Genomic DNA, 7,094 nt, shown 5'->3' on the forward strand with positions numbered 1-7,094 from the left:
AGACCAAATGTACTTAATCTAGACGTTCATGTGTAAACACAGATAAACACAGAGTCCATGTCCACTTATTCACACTTACATAGAATGACTGCTACAGACAATAGCATTGTTTGAGCCACAGTAACACGAAGAGAAGGTGTTTTTGAAGCCTTCAAACCTAATAGATCTCTTCAGGAAAATGGTAGGAATATCTCTAAGCCAACTTTATTTTCTCTGTACTGTGATCTGTATGAGAATACATTATCTATTACCACTCTAGTCATTTCATAAGTCACCGTGCCTTGCTCCATAAATACTTAAGAGCTCCTATAGGAAACCTGCCTGGTGACAGTTGTTATGACTGCGATGTTCCAATGGTTCTGTACCCATAATCTTCCAAGTTGACATTAAAAATGGACATTTTATAACAAAGTTATTCATTTATCTCAAAACCAGAACAAATAGAAAATAACACCATGAAAGGAATTTGAGCATGTTCTGCCCACTGTTGCAGGACACAGAACTCGGCAAAATACAGACATGCAGAAAATCAGCACTATATAGGAAAACTTAACAAACTCAGCACACCTTCAATAGCTGGAATAAAGGTAGACTCTTAATAAAACCAATTATTTCTTCCTCAAGGCTACAAAAGAAAAATGATTTCATATCCTTGGTCCATAAGAATAAATATTTACTTACATCCTCAATGGACTAAAAGAGATTTTAGACGTCACAATTAAAATTGTATGTTTCCAAAAATATGTTATCAATGCAATAAACTCAATAAACTTAAAGAAAACTAAACATAACTTCATTTAAACTAAACTTCATTTAAATTAAACTTTTTAAAAAGCCAACACAAATATACTTCCTAAAGTGCAAAATGCTTATTAAATACTTCAAGAACACAAAAGTCATTTGTTTGAAAACACAAGAATCCTTTGCTGAAGGGCCATCAACACAAAAGACACCCATCGCCGGCAATGGGTGTTAGACTAAACTGCCAGATGAAAGAAACATGGTGGTAAGCTTTGTGCTTGGCCTCTGCCCATTTCAGATGACCTATTATTTGTCCAAGCTTGTGGTTGGACTCTGGTACATGCACATGTACGCATCACAAAGAAGTCTGCGTGCACAGCCTCGAATCCTTCTGGAATCCAAGGAGTGCAATTCCTCCAGAGACATCTTCAAGTACTCTCCCACTTCAGGGCAGGGTGTCACTTGTGGAATGTTAAAGCCATTCTGATCCCCTAGGGAGAAAGAGAGCTCTCATTAGGGCAGCAAACTTCTAAGTCCTCTTGGCAGCCTGTCCCACCAGAACAATTTTACTATCCTAAAATTTAGTGAAGACTGACTCCCAGAATCAAAAACAAAACCAAACAAAACAAACAACAACAACAAAACTTTGTTTGACTTTCAGTTTCTAGAATTACAGTCTCCTTTGGCTTCTGAGAGGGTTCAGCAGAGAAAAGTGAAAAACAAAAACAAAAACAAAAACAAAACCCAACCTGGTAAAAGGACACGCACTTAGGAAAAGCTGCAGTCCTGATTTGCAGGCTGCTACTCTAGGCCCCTCAGACTTTTCTGTTCCTCCCAGACACTAGCAGCCTGATTCTTTTCCACAAAAAGCCAATTTTGAGTGCTACTGTTTCCCTACATTTTAAGAACATACTTGCATACCTCTAGCACGGCTGATTTAGATACTGATTATCAGAATGCGCTCTATGGTCGGGTTTGATCTCCCAGGTGCTTTCCCAAATGCCATGCTGCTAATGCTAACTGAGTGAAGCACACACACAGGGGTGGGCTGTAGCCTCAGGTATCTGAGAGCATACGGAGAAATGGAGACCTGTTGGTCTACAGCTTGGGCCTCTGGTCAAGAAGCTGTCACTCGGAGTCACACCTGAAGACCTGGGGAACTAGGGCTTGGAAGAAGAGCTGTGGAGTAAACGGGGTATGTACAGGTACTGGGACAAGTACCTTACTACCAAGACCCCTGTCACTCAAGTGTGTACTAAGTCATGACTAAGTTCCCTAAAAACATCTCAGTGAGTGAAGATTTCTTCCTGAAATAAAATGCATGAGATCAGAAAGACTGAGTTAAATACAAACCATGCAACCTTCACCACCTTTAACGTTAACTTAGACAATAGGAAAACAGGCATGATTTCCATGACCAAAGTATTCCCACAGAGTTTGGCATTTATGTCCTCAATAAATAGCTACTCTACTGTATATAACAATGCAAGGAAGTAGATGGTAAAATCAGCCCTAAATAAACTTTAGGATTTTTTTTTCTTTTGAGGTGGGACAAATTGAAACAGGTTCTCACTATGTAGTACAAACTGACCTCTGATTCACAATTCTTTACTTCCCAAGTCTGGGATTATGGCTAGGATTCTTTAACAAATCCATGTAAAGACCAAGATGCCACAGCATTATTGCTCCTTAGTTTGAGTATAGACTAAGTAATACCTTTATATATATATGCGGTATCCTTTAGAGAATTTGCTCACAAAATACCCTATTACTACGAACACGTGATCTCAGTAGGAAGCATCTCACTCCAAAAGAAAAGTTTTAAATACCATCTCGATCAGCCATGCTGTCAAAAAAGAGCCACGCAGAATCATCCTTCCCATACTTCACAAAGACAACATAGTGGCCAAACTCTGAGCCGCGTTGCCATAGCAACATGGGCGGGCACATTCAGGGTGCACAGTTCGAAGGTACAGGATAAAACGGCGCGCCCGCGCATGGCCCGGGGCAGGGCCATGCCTTTGTTTGGGTCGTGCTGAGCGCGCCACAGTGGGCCGTGCCTCAGAGGCGGAGCTGTCGCCGCAGCCGCCGCTGTCCGCTGCTGCTGCTCACAGCCACGGCTGCCAAAAATTCAGTCAGATAAAAACATTTATCCCACCAAAAATGTACATCGTCCCTTCTTCAGCAGGAAGCAGCCAGATTCGACTGTCGACGCCCATTTTCCCTCAAAGTCTTCAGACAATACTGGTCATAATTATCATAATAAAAGCGCATCAACCTGGTTACCCGTATCCTAGGTAACAAAGGCAGACCTATTGCCTCAGGCAACAGGTGTAATAAACAATACTAGACCTAGAGGTTTTTTTTTTTCAACTGAATAGAGTGGCTGGTGAGTCGGCTCAATGGTTAAGAGCACTGCCTGTTCTTCCTGAGGTTGCAAGTTCAATTCCCAGTGACAACTGTTTGGTTTTAGACAAAAGAGGGGGAATAGCAGTGACAGCTTCCCCCAGAGAAAGGATTTCTCTTGCACTCTTTACACTTAATTTTTAATTCAAAATTTTGCTGGAAAAACAGCAACAGACAGAGACGCTCTGTTTGAAAGCAATTCCGTCTAATTCTAAGGCCTGCTTTAATGGCACAGGCAAACCAGATTTGCTCTTTGAAACAGAGACCTGCAGGTCTCTAAGTTCAAAACCAGCCTACTTCCAGTACTGATTGTGCTGAATTTTTACACTGAGTTTTTAATACTCTTAAATGTTAATTTGGGATGAGAGTTTTGTTTATGTTTTTCTAGAAATGCTGACATACATCTGGGTGCCAGCAAGACTGACCAGAGAAATGAAGGATGCTGCAAGGGAAGATTCGTGCGGAGGCAGCAGTGATGACCCTCCGGGCGGTGTCAAGAGCAGCTGTTTCACGTTATCACCTTGAGCAGCACCCTGTGCAACCTCTTATCTCTTAACAATTTTCTGACTGACTCTATTCTGCCTTTTTTCCTTCCTTAGGAATGGGTGGGAGCAGAGATATTCTTGGCATGCTGTGTCTAGGTGGAAGTGCTGTATGTCTTTGATTGGTGTGCTACCTGCTAGCCCAAGTGAGGAGGGACATGGTCTTTGTGACACAGGCCTTGGCAGCTTTGGAATGTGTATCCTCACCCCAAGTCTGGCCCTCAGCCTCATAAGAGCTCATAGGCAATTAGCCATGCATAGCCTTTGTACCCTCTAGGGACCAGATAGTCCCACAGGCACAGAGGAAGGTATGCATAGGCGGAGGGTGTGTCTTGTTTTTCTTTTCTTTAATCAGTCCACACATCATGAGGTGGGGACCAGATTGGGAAATAGTTTTGCCTTATTGCTCTTAATAACAATAGAAGGGGGAGCTGTAGGGAGCCGCCAGGATGTCGCCTTGGCGAGATAGTGCTAGCAGTCCTACAGCCTGGAGGTATACAAATCCTTTGTTGCTGCCGTCCAGGCCAGTGTGCTTGGAGCCTTGTTTTGCATTTCAGAGATGTGGTTTCCTGACCTGTCCTGTGGCCTTGGGCCCTAGCAGAATGGCATCAACCAATCAGCATTCGAGCCTTTCACCCTAGAAAAGTAGCTGCCTTTGGGCTCTGCTTACTCTCTCTAATATTTCTCTTGTCCCTGCGCTCTCTCATCTTTCTCTCTCTCTCTAATCTTTCTCTTGTCCCTGCGCTCTCTCATCTTTCTCTCTCTCTCTAATCTTTCTCTTGTCCCTGCGCTCTCTCATCTTTCTCTCTCTAAGCTTTCTCTCGTCCCTGCACTCTCTCTTCCCTTCCCCCAATTTTCCTCAACCGAGTGCTCTGAATAAAGACGTGATCAGGGAAGGAATTCTCGTTTTTCGTGGCGTTCATTCCTGCTGGTCAGGAAGCGCGCCGCAAAACACTTAGTTTATAAAATAGGATATACAATAAAACAGTAAACAGAACACCAACTAAAGACAAAACACATGTCTTCTACTTACATTCTCAGAGGATTGACTATTTCTGTCCTTAGTAGCTCTTGGGTCTCACCATAATACTCTACATCATTCTTTTCTTTGGGTCGAAGTAACACAGTATCCAGGACAGAACTAAAAGCAAATAAGCTGCCAAAGAAAAGAATATTTTCCTCATGTTATAAAAACAATAATATTTGAGAAAGATTCTTAAAGGAGTAGGAAGGGGCAAAGGGATAAAGTGTAGGGAACCACTGGTATAAGAACTCATGAACAGACAGCACAGGCCCTGTGCTCAGCACCCAGAGACCCTGCAGATCCGGACCAGAAACACCAAGACTGCACCATACACGTGAAGGTTGAAAACACGCCAGAGAACATTAGGAAAGAAGCTTGTTTACATAAACCAAGAGAGGCCTGGAAATCAGTCACACACACACACACAGACAACATAGGGAGAAAGTCAGACTGGTCAAGACCAGATCAGACTAGTCAGGACACATTCATCTCATTATCATAAGATAGGCATTTCCTTAAAATAACTTGTGAGTGATTAGCAATAAAAATTTGCTGGTATCAAAGAAAATAATTTTAGTTAAAATTAATTTTTATCAGTAAATCTAAGGAATATTATAGTAATGCTTGCTTGTTTGTTTAATCAAAAGTATTCCACCAACGAAAAGACCCACCTTTATTCTGCTCTCTACTTTTAAAATTCTAACATCCATACTAACTTCCTAACTCTTGTGGCACAGCCTACAGAGTGGCAGATCCAGTTAATTTAACTGGCAATGCACAACGCTTACTGCTACAGATTTAATCTTTATAGCCTAATGATCCTTACTGTTCAACTTGATCCACTTTAGGGAAAACTACACAAAGGAGGGCAACAGTGATCCCATGGAAAGTAATTTTTAATATTAAGAATTTTTATGATCATCTCGATATTCCAGAACACACGCAGCACGCAATGCCAATAGCTTGCTGCAGGTTACTTGGCACACGTGCAATCATCTACATTGGAGACAGATGTCCTCAGAGTATCTGTTCACTGATTATTCATTGCAGTATTTTTAGATTAGTGCTTTGGATCTAGGAATAGGATATGAAATTCTTTAGTCACTAAGGACCAAATCTCATGATCTTTCCTAACTCTGTCAGTTTCTCTACTTAAAGGCATCTGGCACCTTCTTTCACACACACACATACATACCTGTCTCCCTTCTACCCCACACAGCACTACATACACTTACTGCAGAAAATAGGAACTTACCAGAATAAAGTTGAGTCTAAGTAGCAAGAATTGTAATAGCCCTGGATGCCTTTCTTTTTTCCAGTCATTATCTTTTTTTTTTTTTTTTTTGCTTTTTTTTGTTTTTTTTTCTTAATGAAAATAAGCTTTATTACATCAAGTAATAAATACAAAGATGCAACAGTTACAGTCGTTTTCTTCCAGATGTTGTGACCGTCTCACAGTAAACCGGAACTGAGATCCACAGTCTCAGGATGGACATTTGCAGGGCATGTGGCAGGTTGGGTAGATTGCTCTTTCTTCTGTATTTATAACTTGTGCATGTTTAAGATTGACTTCAAAGCACTCAGTCATGCAAACGCTTAAGCAGAGCAGCTCTGTGAAGCAGGTCTACACTGTACACAGGCAGGCCAGCTACTAAGCAGATGTGCTGTGGTCTGCACTCCAGTCCTCAGAGGCAGGTGAGCTCATGGAAAGAAGTCAACTGGGGTGAGGCAAATGGCAAGTGTATCCAAAGGGAGATTTTAAGGGGGACACTGGTATTTGGGGGCAAACAATAGCTTGCTGTGAAGTGGCTTCACAAACATCTTTCAAATCAATGCTTGGAAAGAAAAGAGCTGGATCGTTTCTAACTACTTAAAATGCACATCGTCAGTAACTGCAAAATGTCTTCCCAATCTGAATGTGGGTTCAGAGCTTAATGACCAGGACAGGAAAACTGCTGCCATTTTGAACAAAGCCTGTCATCTCCATGGGGCAGCGAGATGGGCCTTCAGACTGGCCAGGGCTAGGACCTGGCATTACGTTCCGTTTCGGCCAAGCACTCCCGAACCAGGCTTCGGGCATGAATGATGCCTCGTTTTAGTCTCTCCATGGTGCTCTTGCTCCCTGCATATGTGGGTCTGATCTCTTTCCCCAACTCTTCAATGATGGCCAGCAGCTCTGCATATTTACTCTGAGGCACCTGGCTATTTCCAGTTCCCTGGGTGTAGCCTAGTGATGGTGGCCCATAGTCACTCAGCAGCTGGCGATACTGGGAGGATGTCGCCATACTAGTAGAAGGCGAGTGGACACTTCCGGCGTTGAGGGCGGCGGCGGGCACGTGCGCGGTCAAGTTCGGCTTGTACGACATCCCCGCGGGCGGCGG

At 42.7% G+C, this 7,094-nt stretch overlaps 1 pseudogene across 1 annotated transcript; it reads right to left on the reverse strand.

Annotated features, from left to right (window-relative positions):
• Positions 1-792: 792 nt before the first annotated feature.
• LOC148118515 (cyclin-dependent kinase 2-associated protein 1 pseudogene) lies at positions 793-7,094 on the reverse strand (annotated as a pseudogene). The gene is made up of 3 exons (XR_015735930.1): positions 5,969-7,094; positions 4,723-4,845; positions 793-1,232 (listed from the first exon to the last, which is right to left on the reverse strand). The product of XR_015735930.1 is annotated as a cyclin-dependent kinase 2-associated protein 1 pseudogene (transcript).

Source organism: Myodes glareolus, chromosome 22 (assembly GCF_982192425.1).
Source record: "Myodes glareolus chromosome 22, mMyoGla1.1, whole genome shotgun sequence".
NCBI lineage: Eukaryota > Metazoa > Chordata > Mammalia > Rodentia > Cricetidae > Myodes > Myodes glareolus.